Here is a 21200-nt window from a genome sequence, read left to right on the forward strand (position 1 = left end):
GAAAGATCCTTTCATGCTTACATTACCATGACAAACTGAAAGAGATAAATCCCTAACGGATAGGACGAGATGGGGGAGTTAGGGGATTAATGCTTAGATGCTTCTTCCAATTTATTTCTCCTATTATATGTGTTAAAAATATATACCATATGTCATGCAGCATGTTTTAATCCCATCAAAATTTCTCACACAGTTCCTCAGGGGATATGTTTTTTGCTGCCACATTTTCACTGCTAGAGTGCTGACTTACCATTCCTTTGCAGAGAGCTTCATGGCTTATTTTGTGATAACATGTTGTGGTAACTTCTCTGGCTGTAATTTTTATATGGAAAATTAGTCCCGGGGGAATTTATTTTGCGAGCAGTATGCTTAATGGTGATGGAGAAGGAGAGAAATATTTTCAGAAAGCAATGTATCCTTCAGTTCTTTCAGTAGAACAGAAATTCCTTTGACAGTATTTCTGAAAGCCTTTATTATACCCAGCATTTAAATTCAGTCCTTGAACTGGGGTTTTTCCAGATCATTCAAGGGTCAAAATTTTGGAATGGTTCTTGTGTCCTATGTCACTTTCCAATGGTAGTACTTTACAAAGAAGAGCAAATTCATGAGAAAAAACTCTCTTTTATTAACTACACATGACACAAAGTAAGTGACAGAAAACCCTCATGTGAGGGTCCTAAGAATAATTTTCTTTGTGTCATGATTTTGTTTTTAAAAAATAGTGAATAACAATGCTATTAGGAAAAGAATGACAGCTTGAATTAATTTTCATTTCAAAAGAAAAGAAGGTTAAAACTTTACCCCAAGAATTAAGATCATGTTACCCTTCATGCTCCTCTGTGTGGTGCTTTAGTTTTAAATCCCAATAATATCCTTTAAATTTAAATTCATTTTATACAACAGTGTTCAGCTGACTCACATAGGCTTGGGTCCACTCTGGTCCCTTTTATTTGATGTTTACTAATCAGGCATCACTGTAAGATTTGCTTGACTTAAGTAATCAAAGATAACAAAGCAAAAGTTATTATTTTTCATAGAAATTAAGTTGTTCCTAAATCTGTGTGCCCTGTTTCCAATCAAGTGCTGAAATTGTAATAACATTCCTCTACTGAGAAGCTGTTAGCTTTTATGGGCTATATTAAGAAGAAACAATAAACATATGTGGGCATAATTCCAGATGTACCCTTTGGGTTTCCTTCCTATTATAAGATATAGTATAAATGGATGTCAGATTGGCCAATGACATATTTTTATTAAACTAAGTCTTCTGATCATGGTACAAATGCCATCTTTTAAGTTCTATGGGATTTAATAGATGCAGCAATGTAAACTAAAGAGTAAAGATGTCATAACACTACGGGCAATATAGTGATGGTAAATAACAAGTAATTGGCTTCTCCCCTCTCCCCCACCAATCCAAAAAGTTTATGTATATCAGACCTCAGCTTCCCTTTGTCAGACTCATATTGGATTTCCTTTGCTATCAGCTATAGGCTCAGACTTCTATGACCCTAATTTGGCAGCTCTTCAAGGGGTTTATGGTGTGAGCCTTTCTAGTTCTAACAAAAAGTACAGCTCAAATTCATCTTACAATAGTGAATTCTGTTTGAAGCTTAATTTTCCAAAAGGTACCACATTTCTTGAGCTTATTTAATAAAATATTTCTACTATATCTATACTAATCAGTAAATTTTAATTTGGATTGAAAATAAATTGGTTTGAATAAAAAGTATGTATCAAGATTTGCCATACCCTGACTTTGTAGTCAAGTTTAAGGCAAAAATAATATAAAATATTTGATATACTATAAAATAAATGTTATATTTCCTAAAGCCACTGTTACTTACAACTCAAGTGATAAATCTATATTTAGGTATTTATAATATATTCATGTTGGCACTGATTTTAACAGTTTGAGTTTTCAAATGCTATTCTCCTTAGCTTAGTTAAAAGAATCTACCTCAGAAATATAAAAAAATAAGAATCATGATTTTAAATGTAATTGATGCTGGATAAACTTATGATTAGGAAATCAAATTTCAAAATTGTATTGCTGCTTAAAGTTCTTATATGATCTATATATCAAAACAAAATCAAAATGCTTAAGATTGCCTGTATTACTGTGGGAAATAAACAGTAAATTGAGGTTGTGGTTTCTCTGAAATATAACCGACACATGGTATCATGGATCATTTTGCATGTTTCATTTCCTATTAGAGAAATTCTAATGAAGGAGGCCAGTGAAATATTGATTAATAAGTGCTAAGGTGAAATGCATGTTTTTGAGTAAACTGTAATGAAAATTGAATGCAACTATATTGCCAAGAAAATTTTTAAGAAATTAACTCTCACCATGTGGATTTTGGAATATTCTATTTGGAGCATTTTTTTTTCTTATTTGATCCATGAAAACAGCAACACAGATGGCGGCAAAAGCAAAAACACAGATGTTAAGGTATAAGGGTAATGTTCACATTGCACAAAAACCGAAAAATTAAGGGAGAAGGTATTGTATAATTGTCTGTTTTCCAGGAGAGTTACATTTCTGTTAAAGACAAAAAGACATCCCAGACTGGGAGTTCAGAGTATGCATTTTTGAGTCAGACAGATCTGAACTTATATCCGTGGAACTCTACTTTCTTGTACTATGGACCTTGAGACTCCAATTTCCTGATCTGGAAAATTAAGAGCATAAACTTACCTTCCCATTTCAAGGATTGTTTTGATGATTCAATGAAATGATGATTAAATTATGGTGTTATTTGCGCAGTATTTTGCCTATGGTAAAAATACAGGAAATACAAACTAATATGGTTCTTACTATCACTGATAACAGAGGAATCCCTGTGGAAACCCAAGCAGTGGTTCCCAAATACTCTGCACCCGTCTGACTGTTCCTGGCTCTTGACAATTATTAGTTTTTAAATGGTTTCTTGGGAATACAAGAAAAAGAAGGATAATAGTATTTTTTAACATAGAGCTAACTTTAAAGGCATGCAGTTTTATTCTAATACTGTTTTACATTCACTTTTGCTGTTCACATGCTGTTTAGTTTATTTAATAATGACAGTAGATGGCAGTTGCATTCTTCCTTTGTTTTGTTTAAAAACACTAGACCATATAAAGATGGTAAGCTTAAGTTGCCCCCCCGTCATTTTATGACTACTGTAACTCAAAAACTCTGGAAAATATAGCTCTGATCTTCTGAGTATTAGAGTTATTCATCCAGTTTTTTCTTGAATAGTTCTATAAGCCATACCTCTTGAGACACAGTGTATTACTTCAGTGGAGAGTTGTAATTATTACAATGACTTTCCTTACGTTCCACTTTTCTTTGTCCCAATTCATTCTAATTGGGATTTAAATTCTAGGGTAATTTATTTTACCATATGGTAGAGGAAAAGAGAAATGAAGGGGAAATGGTTAAAGCCAACATAGAGTTTCAAGAGCTAACAGGATAAAACTCAAATTGGGCAGACTTTAGTGGCATAGATAAGGATGAATGAACAATATCCTAACCTAATTTGGAGTGTAGGTAAGAAAACTGAGTGAGAGGGTGACAAGGTTTCAATTCTAGTTGTGCAGTGCTTAGCCCTTCATCCTTTTGCTACATGCCAGGACATAGACATTAAATTAAAGATTAAGACTCCTTGATTTTTCAACCTGTTTGCAGGCTGAAAGTACAGTTTACCCTTTGGCTTAACAAGAACGCCACTAGAAGATTACAGCCCAGAGAAAGAACAAGAAAATGTATCATCTCTCTCTCTTAAATGGATAGTGCTCACTCAAAAATAAATGCCCTGCAAGAGGGTGTGTGTGTGTGTGTGTGTGTGTGTGTGTGTGTGTGTGCACATGTACACACACATGTGCGCACACACAATCACAGGATTGAAATATTTAAATATGAAAAATATCACCCATAATACCCTATCATCCTAGTTTATGTATGTATGTATGGTACTCTACCTACCATTCTTCCTCTAAATATACAAACAATTTTTGTAGTTGGAACAAAAATGTATAAATAGTTGAAATGTATAATTAATGAATAAATAATATGTGTATTATAATAACTAAACAAATAATTCATTAAAGTAACCTAAACTTTTTTCCTATTTGAAATGGGCCTTTCCAGTTACGGTTTTCATGGTTACAAATGCATGTCATCCCATGATCCCCCATTGTTGCCTTTCTGATTGCTTTGACATTTTAACTACGACCATCTGTGTGGAGATAGCATCTTTAATATTTGAATTATTTATTGGGGATAAACTGTAGGCTAAAAGATAACCCTTCAGGCTCTTTACAAATGCTTTTTTCCTAATATTCCAACAGAGTTGCAACCAATTCCATGCCCTAGGCTAAATCATTGATCTTCCTTGGAAACATGTTCTTCCTTCAGACCTCCTCAACTCAGTAAATGGGATCATTGTCTGCCTTGTTGCTCAAATCAAAATACCTGACTTGCAGCTTTCTCCCTCTTCTACACCCTGCTTCCTGCCCTTGTAATCCATCATTATGTTCTGCCTCTTCTACTTCATAGCAGTGACTTTGATTGCACTTGGAATACTATCCACCTTTCTTAACATGAACCACATACTGCCACCTTTCTGTGACTCTCTAACTCCCAGCCCTACCAGGGCAAGCATACTCTTTCATACACGCTGTTCCATCTCTGTGGAAGGATCTTCTTCCCTCATTTTTCATGTCTGGTTTCTTCTTATCTTTCAGGGTCAGTTTTAATGTTCCACTTTTAGAGAGGCCTTCCCCAATCCCCCAATCTCAAGTAGCTATTCTTCCCTTGCATAGTGCTCATCCTTTCTTTGGTGCCCTTTTTGCAATGTATAGTCTTACTAAATATGCATTTGTTAGTTGAAAAATATTTCTTTTCACAACTAGTTGTAACTCCATGATGGTTACTAGATTGTTTGTTTTGTTTATCTCTATATATCTGTCTTTCTAAGCATACTGCCTGGCACATTGGATTATAGTGATTCAGACTGTCAAGGCTGTGTCCTGGCTCTGACTTGTATTAACTGCTGTCCTTGGGTATGAATGTAAAATGGGTATTATAATAATAATAACACATAATGTGAGATTTTCTAAAGATTAAGTGAAATTATTCATATACAATTATCCTAGTGCTTGGCACAGTATAGGTTTTCAATATGTATTAGTTACTATTATTTTAGTTCTAATGGACATACATTAAATATTTGTTGAGTGAAAGAATGAATTTGTTTTAAGATATAAATAAGTAGGTAATTATCTCCTCAGTATAATGTGCCATTTTCACCACCATCTCTTATTATATAGAGTATCATTCTTTTTTAAGTTATATAGACAAAATAATAACAGTCATGGTTTTAACATCTTTATTGTTGATTTTTAGAGGTAAAACCTTTTCCCGTCTGTATGAGTTTTTGGAAAATAATCCGTGTTTCCTCTCCCTTCATTAATATTTTTAAACTGTGGAGATATCTGTTTCAAAATCTTTTCAAAATCCAATAGGCTCAATAGTTAGAGCAGACGGAAATATAATCCAGAATAGCTTTTCTGTTAAATCACAGAGTCTAAGTCTTATGTTAAAGTGAATCAAGTGTCAGTTTCCAAAAGATTAAATGGCTATGAATATAATACTTTGCTGATGAGTAATTTAGGATCAGTGGAGAAGTTCTATCTACCAGATGCTCAGGAAAATGCAGTAAGTTTAGAGGTCATTGACCCTTCCTCTATTATCAGTGGTCCCAAAGTATTCTATTCATATCATATCACCATTAGTAACAAATATTTCATTTTAGTTACTTATTTATGTGTTTGTCCCTCCCATTAGATAGTGAGTTCATTGAGGGCAATTATATTTTATTCTTTCTTTATGTATTTAGAAGGAAGGAAGCAAGGCTTAAATATTGTACATTTGTTCCTAATGATACTAACTTTATTTTCCCCCAAGATAAAATAATTTGAGTGGACATAAACTGGGAAAACAGCAGTCACAAACTAGTCAATACTCCGTTACTGTGAGGAGGATGAAGCAGAAGTATTTGTGCTTCAGTTGTCTTTAACATAATTCACAGTAAGATTAATGGAAATATTGTCTCCTAGTAATGAGGGAAGAATACAGGTCATAAACCTTGATTATTCCTAAAATATTTGGCTGAGGAGTGACTCTGACTATCGTTCAATGTATCCAGGCATGCTGTGCAAAGTACAGAATTGAAATAAAAGAATCCCTAGTCAAATCATAGGCTTGTGTTACAGGGATAAGTCAAATTTGTGGCTTCACCTGAAGTAAGGAGGCATTAAGTCTTTTTATCACATCCAACCATCACTATTAGGCTAAGGATAGCAAACACACTGGAGCAGGAGGGAATAAAAGATAGTCCAGGGAGTAAGTACTTGGTCTCTATTAAAACTACCCTGGAACTGATTCACTGGTATTAATTCCTTTTTATTTATAATATCATTTTCCTCTCTCTCTTTCTCTCATAGTACAAGGGTAAAACAGATAATGTGCTGTTCTTTGTTAAAAAGTTACAGATTTCCAAATTTAAAATGTTCTGTTATATTCTTGCCTCCCAATTAGGAAAAAATGTTCAGGTTTTCTTAACTCTCTTAAAGCAATTAATTACACATCAGTTAACTTTACTTTAGACATATGTATATACATACTATATATACTCTTTTGTACATATTCAAGAAAATGATAACATTTTCTTTTTATCATTGCTCATGATATCTTAGTGCTTATGCTATATTATGCTATTTTGTGTTGACACTCTCAACACAAATTGGCCCCAAAATGTACTGTATTCAAAAGCATGCCTTTTTTCATAAGCTTACTATGATTTTAATAGAGACAAGAATCAAAATTTCCTTCTTTTAAGGACTTCTGGGATGGGGGGGTAGTGTATTCTCCCCATACTCTCTGGAATATGTATGTTAGCATCTTTGTCTACCTGAATTTTCCATAACTAATGTACCTTTTCAGTAGTGAAGCACTGGGAGACTCAAGCTTTGGAAGTTTGATGACTCTTCTTTTATGAGTTGAATCCATTCGTGGTTGCGACTGAAATTGGCTACAATTTTGTCCCTAAGTGGGCATTCTCAGAAGTGGAAAGGGGAAGAGACAAGATCTAGGGTGTCTTGTTTTGTTTTGGTTCCAGTAGATACTTTGTAATAAGCCCCTAAAAAGAGTGTGAATATAATATAATATATAATGTAATATTTATTTTTTATAAATTTATCCATTTATAGTTCTTAAAATATAAATGTATGCATATAACATAACATTGACCTAAACATTGAAAAAAATATATTCTGTTCTCACGAACTAGATTCTCAATTACTATACATGTACTTGTTTATAAAATACAAACCTGTCGAGATAATCATCACTCAATTTTTATCAAACTCTGCTTTTTGGTTAGCCCTGCTATAATGTTATTAATTGTACTGGCTTTTTTCAAGACAAAAGAACCAGCTTTTGGTTTCATTGATTTTCTTGATTGTCAAACTCTGTTTCTACCTATTTAAAGTGCATTTCATAGAGCCTAAGCTGCATAATTTTCAGTTTTTCAGAGAAGTTTAAATAACTATGAATTAACATGTGTCTTTAAATAAAATCTCTTTGATTAGAAATAAAGTATAATGCAGTAGTTTTTCTGGAAATGTAACATATTCATTAATGTTAGGTATGCAAAGGATGTATTCCCTTAAAACCAGTCAGTCTTAGTTGGCTGTATTGACTCTAAAGTGATGCATTTATTTTGAGCTGTTGATGATTGAATTCTCTGTGACTTAATTGGCGCTTGTTCCTTTTTTTTATTTTTATTTTTATAATAGTCGACTAGCAAAGTAGAACCCTTAGGAAGAATACAGCTGTGCTAAGGACTTTCCGCAATATAGAAGTAGAATCGAATATACAATTATGCTTATATATCAGAGAAAATAATTTATATACATTGTAATCAGATCAAGTATCTAAGCAGGCATGTTATAATGGAGATTTTATTGCATTTATTTTATGTGCTATTATAGAACCAGGTTTTGAACATGTATGTTTTATCTCCTATTGGAGAATGTGCAAGCAAGTTTTCATGGAGATCAAATTGATATTGTTGTTAGTAGTTATCTTTAAAAGTACTATTTATCCCCATAACTTTTGCTTGCTTAAAGAGACTCATTTCAAAATTGCATGAGAATATATGGAAGTATCAAAGTAAAAGTAAAATTAGCATAAATAATTAATATATGTGACTGGACTGAAGAGAATGTCTAATGTCTTTAGGACTCAACAGCCCATTAAAGAATTATCTTCTTTCTTATGCTTCACATAACTAATTGTAAGTTTATTGTAAGCGTTGTGCCTTAATTAGAGGCCATTAGTGGACATGAATTACCAAGACAGTTTAAAATTCCAAAGTCGTGAACTGCTCATGAGGAAGCCAAAGATTTTCAGGCCTTGTTTGTAGAATGCTCTCAGCCGCGCCCCAGGTGGACCCTCAGATCCCAAACTCAGTGAACTTGTTAACGCTGATGTCCACACACTCCATGTCACTAACAGGAGTAACTGTGCAGTGGTACAAGGGAGCTGCGGGTAGAACCTTCAGAAAGCTCTAGGCAGTTCCTACTCCCTTTCAGGGCAAGTCAGAGCCTGTTCGAATCTACCAGGAACTTAAATCCCTAGCACACAGAACAGGCCCCAATTGTTCCATCTCTCTGAGTTGCCCTCAACAAGAAAGGGACAGAAGTAGATGGGGTGGAAAAGTTCTCAGGTTAATTCTAAGAAAAAAAATCAGAATGAGGGCCCTGCTGAACTGGGCACAGAGCACATTTCAACAGTAGGGACTTGAAGTTGAAGGAGAAGGGACTGCGTGGGTTTATCCACTGGAGTTTTCTCAACTGTAGGTGTTCGGTTGGTCTAAGGCTGGAAGCGATGAGAGGGAAACCAAACAGCAAATACGTTCATCATGCTTTTGCCAAGTGATTCTATTCCCAATGTGAACTGTTTAAGTAAAGCCATTGAATTAGATGTGGAGTATTGTGTGCTCTTGCTTTTGTTTTCTCTGTTTATATATATAAACTGCATTAGCAAATATACATGGATTTGACAATTTAAGATAGACTTTAACTTAAAGTAATTCATAAATACTTTGTCATTATTGTGCTGTGATAATTTTATTTTCATTCATCTTTCTTAAAATAGAATTATTTTAAACGTTTGACTTTTGGTTAGATTTTATTTTTTGATATGAAAATGCTCAGGAAAAGAGAAAATGTGGGACCTTTTTTCAGTATTTTTATTCTTGTGTGAATGTGTAAGTTTAAAAATTTTTAACTGTACCAGTGAAACACGCATATAAAAATGTTTTCAGTAACAATAAAGGTTATTTATATTAGAAGAGATCACCAATAGATCACCTGACAATCATAAGGAGAAGTGAAGGACATAGAGTAAGACAGTCCGTGAATAAGCTAATACATACCGATACTGGAGAAAATCTCATCAGGACCACCATTGTTTCTTTGTGGATTTCTAAGCAGGTATAGGACAAGTAAACAGGCACTGAATGAAGGAGAATACAGTGCCGTGGAAGGGGATGCACACTATCATACAGCTAGGATGGTGTGAAGTGGTTAATACTCTGATGCTCTGCAAACAGGAATCTAAATTGGCTCAAACTCTATGGAAGCAATTTGGTAAAATGTATAATATCCTTTGAACCAGTAACCTTCCTTTAGATTCAGGCTGAAGGCAAAATAAGAAATTGAAACAAAATTTGTATAAAATGACATTGATCATAGTACTGTGTCTTAAAACAAAAGTTAAACAAGTTAACTATCTAACAATATTATGATGCATTTATAGAACTAACAATAACCTTCACAAATAATATTTAAAGAAAAATTCATATTATGTGTTATTAATAATGCAGCAAATGAAATCCTGCTTCTTGCAGTTCAACCCCAATTATGAAAATATTTAATGAGGCTTTTTTTAGGTGCAAAGTTGAGAACCCATTCAAATTACTTTAAAAAATGTTTCATTGTAATGGTGCATGGGATTCAAGAACAGGTTCAGAATTTTTTTTTAAAGTAAAGAATTAAGTTCTAGGAACTTTCTTTGGTCTGTGGTTCTTTCCTTAATGGATCTCTTGGTTTCTACTTTCTGTTTCTCTTTGTGTATCATCTCCATTCACATCTCTCTAGGGATACCTATTTATTGATAGTTGCTTTTCCATTATAACTTTTTATATGATCATCATAGCTTATCTGGCCTGAATACCCTAAGTCCCTTGTTTGAACTTAAAGAGAATCTAATTAGGCATCATTCTTTCTCATGAAACCAACATACAGGTTATTTGCCTGCCTAGGAATTGCTTGCCTTCGTTAGGGGACCATCTTTGCGCTAATCAGTTGTGGCTGGTCTGGGCATGGGGCACATAAATAAACAATTGGCCCTCCCTCTCCAGTTGCTTCCTCCATCACTGCCTATCCTGGGACTACAAACCTATACCCACACCAAACTTCTTTTCCAAATATACCCCATCATTTCATTGCATTGCTATCCTGCCTTTTCTCATGTCTTAGAACTGCCATCACTGAATTCATTATTAATTGCAAAGCCCCATCCCTTGCAGGTCCTCATGAAGTCCTCTTTTGACCTCCCCTGGAAAACTCAGCACACTTATAGTGATCTGTTCATTTGTTATTAAAGCACTTTATGGCATTGTACTTCCATTATGAGAGTGATGTACATAAGCTGTTGACAATAAAGGGCATGTTTTCGACATCATTCTGTTATGCAATTTATGAAAGTAAGTTTATTAACACTGAACTTAGGGGCAAAAACAACACACACACATTTACACACAAAATAATTACCCATACATACAACTCAATCAAATCTGGTGCACTAACATCCTCACACATGAAAATTATCAAAGTATTATTTGGGAGCTGTGTTGTTTTTCCTCTTACTTGAGCCCTCATTCTAATGATGAAAATAGTGTTTCAAAACCAACAGTGTCATCTTTTAAATAATGGAATAAAAAAGTTTCCATTTCCTGCCTGCGTCCATGTTTTCAGCAAATATTTCCTGCAAATGAAGAAACACTGCATTAACTCCATGCTTTGTTTCAGCGGTTTCCTGGGGTGGACAAGTTGCACCAAATGCCATGTGTAAATTGGTCAGACAGAACAGGAATTTAGATTTCCACAATCTTATTGGAGACTTTGAAACTTCTATTATCTCAGAGGACCCAGAAATTGAATTGAGGCTTTGTTACTAAGCCAGGTTGTAGCAACAGACCCAGGAGTCGGTAGCTCAATTTTCTACTTCTTTGCATCAAATTTTCTCTTGAAAGTGATGCATGCGATATTGAAGAGGGGTAGGGAGGAGCCTCTGTGAAGTGTTAAATGTTTGGTTCACTGGGTCCTATCAGCAGGTAGGCCTGCAGGGAGCTTGTTTATCCAGCAGAACGGTCTCATTATGAGGACAGTGATGTATTATAGTTTACTTCATACCCCGAAGCCTTTCAAAGAAACAACTGAGTGAGTGATATTCATCTTGGGCCCTGTATTGTGCTATTACGACTTACGATAACAGGCCGCATATTAAAATAGAGATCAGGGACTCCAGCTACTCTGCTCAATGAAGTTGTGAAATTTCAAAGCTGTTGAATTATTCAGTGTTTTCCAATTTATAGAATAAAGGAATATGTGATTGACTAGTTCATGGCACATTAATGGAAATAAAGAAAGAGAATGTACAGGCTTTATGCATTTCACAATAAATATTTACTTCTCATAATGGTGTGGTACCCAAGTGGGTCTCTGTATAGGGCAGTGTAGCCTTTCTGTCACATACAAAGACAAAAACTTGCCTTTGAAAACTAGGGAGCAGTAAAAGAATATTTTTAAAAAGACAAGGAATGATCACTAAAAGGAACTCACAACACTGCCTGGTTTAGCTTCAAAAACATCTGTGAATACCAGATGGATCAATTAAAGTAAGGTTTCAGAAGAATGTCTCATCTTGCCCCTGACAGATCACTGGGAACAACATAAGATATAAGTTTAGAATAAAGGAAAGGAACCCTGCTTAATGTGAAACACACAAAGATTATCAAACACTTTATCCCAGCATCAGCAGTACCTGGGTATGGTAGGTATCCCATAAATATTTGTGGAAATAAAGAATATGTCAGTGAATACCTTCCTCTGGAGGTGGCTCCAACTAAATACTGTAAAATCATTCCTTCCTTCCAAAACTCAAATGTTTTCTGTTTGAGACATGTTAAAGGAAAGAGTCATAGTGTGACTAGAAGGGTCTAGGGTCTTAACCTTTGAGGGGTATATAAAAGAGCCCAGCTATGGCTTCTTGGTGCAGCCAAGTGAAATGATAGTGAGCTGGATGAACCACGCAACATTTTATGTTCTTTCCTCATTAAAGGTATTCCTAGTTAACTGTAGAAAGAGCAAGCTGCCACTCACTAAGGATTTGTGCTTTTATGTAAATCATAATAACTGACTGAACCAAATGTCATTAGGAGGTACAAGGAGATTCCTCTAGTTTTGATTTCATCAGTATTAATAAACAGACTACGGAGATAATCCAAAGCCAGCACTTAAGAATCATTTCATTGTTAAGTAACAATGATTTGCATATGCTTTGAATTTAGTAGATGTCTATACTAACAGCTGTCCAGTACAGGTTTTCACATAAGTGCATCCTCTCAAATTTATCAGTCCTCAAAAAACATATATGAATTTACTCCACACCTAGAGGCTTCACTCTCAAAAACGGGAAGACAAAACCAAAAACGAAGTCTGAATCAATGTAATTTTGTGCTGTCTCAACATAGATTTCTGCTTGCTTGCCATGATGCTTTAAAAGATACCTGAGAGCGTGTCAGCAAAACCTCTGGAAAGTAGGGTTTAAGGTTCAAGGAAACCTTCTATACCATATTTTTCTCTACTTAGCTCTTTAAATACACATGAAAAGAAACAAAAAAATTCCCCGTGCTTTTTTTCTGATTTTTTTTTCTCTTGCTGAAGTCTGGTAGTGTTTATGAAAATACTATGCAAATGAAGGGATTCTATACAAATAAACTGTTATTTCTACATCCATGACAAAAGTGAGAAACAAAGATCATGAAGGAGGTACACAGATACTTGCTTGTAATATCCTGAAGAAAATGCAGTGTCAGTACATTCTTATTATAATAGATATGTAGAGATGAATGCTCAAATAGTTGTGTCTAAAGCTAATATGTATACAGCATATTAGGTATTTTCATGAGACTATTTCTACAGTGATAAAAATAGACTTAGTATCACTAAAAAAATAGCCCAAACCTTTTTTAAAATTCTCATTTAGAAAGTCACTTGAAGGAGCAATATACAAACTGTGTATGTTTAATTTACCCCCTACAATCTCTTCAAGGAGTTAATCAAATAGACAATGTGTGATATTTTTCATGTGAAAGCAAATGCATATTAAAATACACAACAGACTTCGTTTCCATTTCCCTTGAATTTTTCTCTAACTCTAGAGGACTTAAATGCCCAACAGAGTTCACAATATGAAAAAGGCACACAGAAGTGCTTTTGTTGCACAGAGCAGATAATGCAAGCAGTAATATTCTATATAAATAGTTGTAATAAAGGCAAAAATTTTGTAAGATAAAGAACAAGTCTTTTACTCCAACTACACTTGCCATCTGCCACCCTGAAAGAACTTCCGCCCCTTATTTCCATTTAGAGTGTCCCAGTCCTCTCAGGAAGCCTGGTTTGAAACCTTGTCCTTGACTCCTCCTTCTTCCTCATCTCCCCTGGCTGATCAGTCTCTCCATCTCATTGATTCTACCTACCTCTAGTGTTTCTCCCACATTTCCTTTTTATATCCTCCCCCACTTCTTTTCTTCGCCTCTACTATTGTAAGAACTTTCTAAGTGGTCTCCCTGCTCTTAGCTGTCTCCTTCCATCCACCCCTGATATTGCCAATTAGAGTGATTGTCCAAAAATGGTAGATCAGATAATACTCGTTCCTTCAGAGACATTTCCCACTGTCTACATTACTGGAGCAGTGGTTCTCATAAGGGTCATCCCAGAACCATCACCAGAGAACTTTGTGAAAATGCAAATTCTTAGGTCCCAATGAACACCTTCTTTCTGAATCTGAAACCCAGATGGTAGAATCAAACAATCTGTCCTTTAACAGCTCCTTCAGATGGTTTTGATGTACATTAAAAGTTGTAAACTGTGGGGCTGTGGGATTAAGTTCAAATTTCTTGGCATGGTGTCTTGTCAACCTACCTTTCTCATCTTATTTTTACCTGGTTATGCTCTTCTGCTTCCCATGCTGTTCCACCATTACAGAGCCTTACCCTTTGCTGCTCTATCTAATTGGAATGTCCCACTGACTTCGAATTTTCTCATCCCAGTTATCAAGTTTTGAACTGTGGCTCAATTCAAATTCCATCTCTTTGTTAAGTGCTTTTTCATCTTCCCAGTCAGATTTCTGCTCCATTACTTTATTTGAAAAATAGAAAAGAGTTCTGGGTTGAGAAAAAACAAATCTCTTGCTCTGTGTTTCTTCAACAATGCCATGTCTACTCTTAGAACCTCTCCATTATGCCTTGTGTTGTATATATAGTTGTTGACATGTCTTTTCCCACTAAAAGATATCTCTTCAAGTCAGCACTAGTGTCAGTAATCTTTGTTGTAGAGCAGCAAGTTGTACATAGTAGGTGCTTGATAACATGTGGAATCACACGAAAACATGATTTGACTTTAATGCATGATTATGTCATTTTTCCATTGCTGCAAAAAAAATAGCTCATTTGGAATTGCTCTAATATGTAAACTCTCAATATATAAACATATAAAATATGTAAAAATATTTATAACTCTCAATCTTTGAAAGTAGAATTCTGTTCTGCTATATGCCCTAAAGCAAAATGAAAGTAAATATGTATCATAAGCCCTGTCACTCCCTCTTTAAAGTATCAGTTTGCAGGGTGGGTGTCTTACCATCCACCAGGACTTTCCCTACGAGACACCTCTACATTAGAAGAGAGACTAAATTTGATCACTGTCTGTTTGTTCTGTTGTTCATGTTAATATTTAATCCAGTGTCCAATGAGTGTCCCAAAGGCATAAAACTCCTAAGGCTGCAAATACTTTTTGACCTATCTGTGCACATATATCCTTATTGGTTTTATGATCCAAATAGAGCATTTTTATGGAGATAAACATTGAAGTAAATAAATAACATAAAAGAACACGTAATGAATCTAAGACAAAGTACCTTACATTTAATAAATCAACAAGGATTTACTGAGTTCTGTACTATGTTCAGTTCTGTGGAATAAAATTGTCCCGAGTCAAAAAATTTTATTGCTTTGCAGTATTATAAAGAAATGGAAACCTCAAGTTGTTCAGTTTTTTTGTAAGTTAGTAAAGATGAAAATACCTAGAAACAATAGTTATGAGTGATACACATTTTTAGGAACAATTTAAGTGAGTATTTTTTCAGTCAATCAAAATGTAAAGCAAATAAATAAAGTCATGAAAATAACCATCAATACATAATAGAGATATTTAGGTGGATGATGATAGATAGGTATTATTTCATATCTGTATCAATTCCTTATGCCCAGAATAATAACAGCAATAACAAAAAGACACTGGGTTTTCTTATAGTACAATGTGCATTGGCTTGTATTTACCCGAACATGGGGCTTTTTCCTGCTACTGTTCAGTGTGGGAGCAGAAAAGATGATATCCATTATATTCTGGGTACTGGTTTAGAGACTCTCTCATATCACTTTTAAACATTAAGAAAAGAAAACTAAAGATTCAAAGACAATATGAATAAGCAGAATTTACTGCCATGCAAAACTGGGATAGCATGATCCAATACAGAGAGCTGGGCTTTCAGATTAACTGTCAAAGATGGCACAGAGAAAATGACCTTAAAATATTGAGGATTGGGCCACATATCTGCAGTCAAGGAAGAAAAATCCCTATGAAGACTATTTCCCAGGCCAGAGACAAATATGGGTCTTCAAAAGGTAAAGCTAAAGATTTCATGAGTGATTCGTGAGTTTGAAGAAGCCTTGGGGATAGTTCAGGATTTGACCATTATAGTGGAGACTGGCCTAGGGTGAGTACTGAACCCCTAGTTTACCTGTTGACCCAGATAGTAAATGAATCACGGACTACAAGCAGTCTGAATTCAACATCAGGCTGTTCTTCTGACTAATTATCTGAGAAGTGCTTGCTCTGGTTCTTTTTCCTGGGGCCCTGACTGCTCACTGTCTGCCATCTCTCATTCCCTCCAGTGCGTGTAGGAGACACAGGCACAACCCTGAGGTGTAGGGAGATTTCCTTTATCAACACCAGAACACCCCCACAAGGTAGATTTTCCAACATGCAGAAATGAAGGCCCTGAGAGCTTCAGTGACTTACTTGACCTTGATGTGGCTGGGATTTGAACTTGGGTCTAGTCTGTCCAGAGATCACATGCCACCATATTGTACTATTACATACATTTCCCAACTCCATTTTCATTAGCAAGCATGTCCGCAAAGAGAATGACAAATAATGTTTCTCCTGGTAAATGAGTCACATATAGATCCCAGAGCCTCTCCTGGTTAAATTTGTTCAGAAGAATTTCACTGTTTTGTTCTATATCTTTACATGGAATACTTGCCACTCTTGTCTTTACCAGCCAATTTGATTACCCAGAAAATCCCATCCACTAATCAACCCATACTCAAATGTATATGGGGTTCCCCCCAAATTCCTGCCTTTCCTGGAGACTCAGAAGGTGACTTCATTTGGATATAGGGTCCTTGCTGATGGAATAAGTTAGATGAGGTGATACTGGAGTATAATGACCCCTAAGTCCAATATGATTAGTGTCCTTATAAGAAGAGGAGAAAGACACATACATAGAGCCACAAAGTGAGAGCATCATAACGAAGATTAAGGCTGAGTTGGAAATAACATATCCACAAGCCAAAGAACACTAAGGATTGTCTGCTGTCACCAGAAGCCAGGGGAAGGATATGGACTAGATTCTCCCTCAGAATGCCCAAAGGAACCGAGCCTGCTGATACCTTGATTTCAAACTTCTGGCCTTCAGAACTGTGGGAGAATACTTTTCTGCTGTTTGAGCTCCTCAGTTTGTGGTATTTTCTTACAGCTGTACTAGGAAACTAATATAAAATGTTTATGGTACATGGAGACTATGATTTCAGGTAGACTTCCATGTGGCCATGTGTATGTATGGGACAGCAGCTGCTGAAGAGTGACACTGCCAGGGGGAGACAACAAAGTATGCAAAGGAGTTCCTCCAACACACCGAGGCACGCTGCTATTAAGCAGTTCTCTTCCTAGTTTGCACCTCAACTCCAGGAAGTAATGACGACTCTGCCTCTTACAGATGATGGAGGGCCCTGAATGATCTGGTCACTCTTTCCCTCTGCCTCCAGCTCTTCCAGCCTTCCTGATCTCCCTAAAACTTACCCAGTGCATTCGTATCTCAGGACCTTTGTTTTGAACCCTGCTGTCCCACACATTTGTCCCGTTTACCATCTGCTCAAATGTCAACTCAAGAACTTCTTTTCTGGCCACTGTATTGAGAGCACCCCAGGCACTCTAGCCTCTTAACCTACTTTATTTTTGCCTCCTGCTGTGGTATATTACTGTAGTTTTTGCCTGTTTTCTCTGTCATAGTTGGAACTTGTGAGTTTCATTCATCACTCTATCCCCAGGACCTAGAGCATTCCCTCCCTGTCCTACAAAAGGTGCTACAGGAACGAATGAATGATGTATCCTGAGGCACAAAGATGTTAACTGCCATCATCCCAAGGCCTCACTGAACTCTGCTTGACACTCAAGAATGATTACTTTCTGATTCTGTACAGATAAGGTACCTCCAAGATAGGTCCAAAAGTCTAGGAGAAATGCTGCATGACATAATAATGTAAAAGCAGAACTGATTTGCAGAAGCAATATGATCTAAAAGCATTACATTTACAGATGTGTTTTTCCTCGTACTTCCATGGGGATCATGGTTGGTTAGGAAGGGTCCCTGTTGATCCTAAAGCAGTCCACTTATGGGTGAAGACTCTCAGAGAATATTTACCTCAAGTTATAGGGAGTTCCCTGCTAGTTAGGAGCTCAACACTCCTCAAGCCTATTGGAGGAATGCAATGGAAGGGAAGGAATCAGGAGCTCCTGACTCTCTGCTAGAATCCAGGAGTCTATTTCTTCCACTTTTTCCCTCTGAAAATACAAATACCCACCTGGCTTTCTTTTGCTTTGGGCAAGAAGTGTATTTTATTTAACCAGGAAAGATTTACAGATAAATTAGATTATAAAAGAGAAATTTATGCTCACTGAAGACCAAGGCCAGACCGCCACTTCAATGCAATGATGTGCTCTTAGGGCCTAGCTTGGATGGTCCTCTCTAGGAAAGACAACAATCATCATCGTCAGAGCCCTGGGATTATTGTAGCATTTGTGGTGACCTCATGGCAAATGGGCTGTTGACTCTGGGAACTGTCGTCACTGAAAAGTGATTTCAAGCATGCTTCACGTAAACCCCATGTTATTCACAAAGATGGCTTCTCTTCCCTTATTGGATGACATGGGCAAGTACTGGGTCAGTGTCGTTATTTGCTTGCTGTTGGCTCACAGGCCATAACTCTTGACAGCATTTCAAAGAGGGTGGAGTCACTCCTGACATGATCCAGTCAAGGAAAATTTTCCAGTGGGAAAATGGTAAATACAAAACACGGTTGTGGTTTGTAATAGGCCAAGGGACATACAAGTGACAAGAGAGGTACCAGGAATTGGAGGGGCTGCTATGGCTGAACAAAAGGGGGCCCCCAAGCTGGGCAACAGATCTCTTTACCACAGCTCAGGGAGCTTCACTGCCTTAGTTTCTTTCCAGCAGGTGCAAACACAACTAGTTTCCTCCACTGTGGGGCCAAAGGAAGCTCCAGAGCTGTGCTAACACGATCTTCCATTGAAAAAGCAATACAAAGGTTAATGACTTGAATTATAATGTTGAGTAAAAATAGTTTGGAATAGAGCAAAATAGGTATGAATCTAGTCAGAGACTTAGGGTTGATAAGTGATGACTGTGGAAATTTGTCATTCAGTTATCAGATGAGAGATAGCGATGCTGATGTTCTCTTTTTACATTTGAGACAAAAGTTTGTAAAGTATACCTGGTGCTCACTTAAAGAAACAGTGCATGCGAGTTAATAAAATCTTAGCGTATGTGGTGAATGAGCACTTAGACTCTATTGTGAAAGGAGGATATGAGACAGGTTTTGAAAAATCTATTTAAAAATTGGTGTGAAGCTTTAAAAAATGTATTATTTTATCCAGTAATTGCACTGCTAGGATTTGGTCCTGAGGAAACAATACTCTTTTTCTTTACTTTTTTGAGGGAAAGTTCATGGAGCATTGTATATGAACTTATTTTATCACAGAATTATTTAAAACAGTCACACCTAGGGACAACTTTAAGTCAGCCAGCAGCAGAAGAGTTAAGTAAATTATAATGTAGCACTTTTACAGAATATTATGCAATTATTACAAAATATTGAATAAAAATCACAATAACTGAATTTTATAGACTATGTGGTCTCCACTGAGGAAAGAAACTGAATAAAGGAAAGGATAGATCATGAATTAATATCACTCTGTTTTTTCTCCCCTACAGTTTCCCTTTTTTCTTTTTATCATTAGAAAACAAATACTTTAAGAAATAAACCCTCACCAAGTTCCTGCAGAGCAATGCATGGGTTTTGTATATTGGGAAAACCTGCTAGACTTTGGAGGCTAAGATATGATGGATCCTATTTGCCTTGGCACCAGCTGTCCCCTGACAGAAAGGGAACCACATCTCAGAAGAAGTTTGGTGACAGCTGACCAAGGCCTGCACCTATCTGGAGATGACCTACATTTAGAGGGTGATCGATAATAACTTGCAGAGTTTGCTAGGCAAAGGGTATTCTAGAAACTGGATTCCTGATCATTGGCAGAGTCTCTTGAGTAACATCAGTTTTTACCACCCACACAAATCTCTCCAAAATATTTAAAAGATCTCTTCCAAAATTGTTACATTGTGTGTGTGTATGTATGTATGTATGTGTATATATATATATATATATATAAAATTTTAAGGCAAGAATCTGGATGCTTTCCACCCCAGAAAAACATAATCCTGAAAGTAGAGTGGAAGACTGTTGTGTGAAGAGTGCGCACTGTGAAGGTTAACTGGTGGTGTGTTTTGCTGCTATCGTTGCTGCTGATAATTTGGGGGCATCTCTGTTTTCTCCTTGGAAAGATGCCAGCATTGCCAATTTTCAGTCATGAAATTCGTATTTGGAAAGAGTAGCAGCCAGTGTGGAAAAAGCGCTGTCTTCACCTACTTCAAATCTAGCCTCAGCCTTGTTTTTCAGTGTCTGTGGATAGTTTCTGTGCATGGCCTACACTCCCTGACTACATGCATGTCTCCAGTTTTGCTTTTTCAAGCACACTAGGGGTAGGAATAAATGATGCCAACATGCCACATATTTATTTTTGATTATTGCAGTTTTAAAAAATAGATACACACAGACCCAATTTTAGGTCTGCATCGGGTCATGTTTTTAAAAATCATTGCATTTTCATTGCCTAAAAACATTAAATAAAGAAAGTCTAAATATATTTTAAGACCCCACCACTTGACAGAAATGATGTTAATTTCTTAGTTGACTGGGAAAGATATTTCAGTCTATGACAAAAGATAAAATTGCAGAGTAACCTAGCATCACTCCCCTCCTTCCCTGCTCCTGTTCACTCACTTACTCCCGCCAATTTCAGCTCCGAAATCCACCCCATTTCTCCTTCTCTGCTACCACTGCCCGACTTCAGACCTTCAGTAACATTACTGTCCTGGCTCAAGACTTCTTCCTTAAAAATACCAACACAGCATATCTAAAACCATTAGATGGGCCCCATCACCTCCCGATTGAAAACCTTTACTGTTTCCCCACCACTGTCACAATGAAGCGAAATAATTTTTTTTTCCCATCTCATAACAGTACGTCCATGATCTGTCTTTGCTCACTTCTTTCTCCTGATCTCTTAGTATTTCCTGCTTTAAACTTGTGGTTTCTACACCA

At 36.3% G+C, this 21200-nt stretch overlaps 1 protein-coding gene across 1 annotated transcript in view; it reads left to right on the forward strand.

Moving 5' to 3' along the window:
- IL1RAPL1 (interleukin 1 receptor accessory protein like 1) overlaps positions 1-21200 on the forward strand; it is a 1269227-nt gene that overhangs the window by 631795 nt on the left and 616232 nt on the right. The window lies entirely within an intron of this gene.

Source organism: Manis pentadactyla, chromosome X (genome assembly GCF_030020395.1).
Source record: "Manis pentadactyla isolate mManPen7 chromosome X, mManPen7.hap1, whole genome shotgun sequence".
NCBI classification, from domain to species: domain Eukaryota; kingdom Metazoa; phylum Chordata; class Mammalia; order Pholidota; family Manidae; genus Manis; species Manis pentadactyla.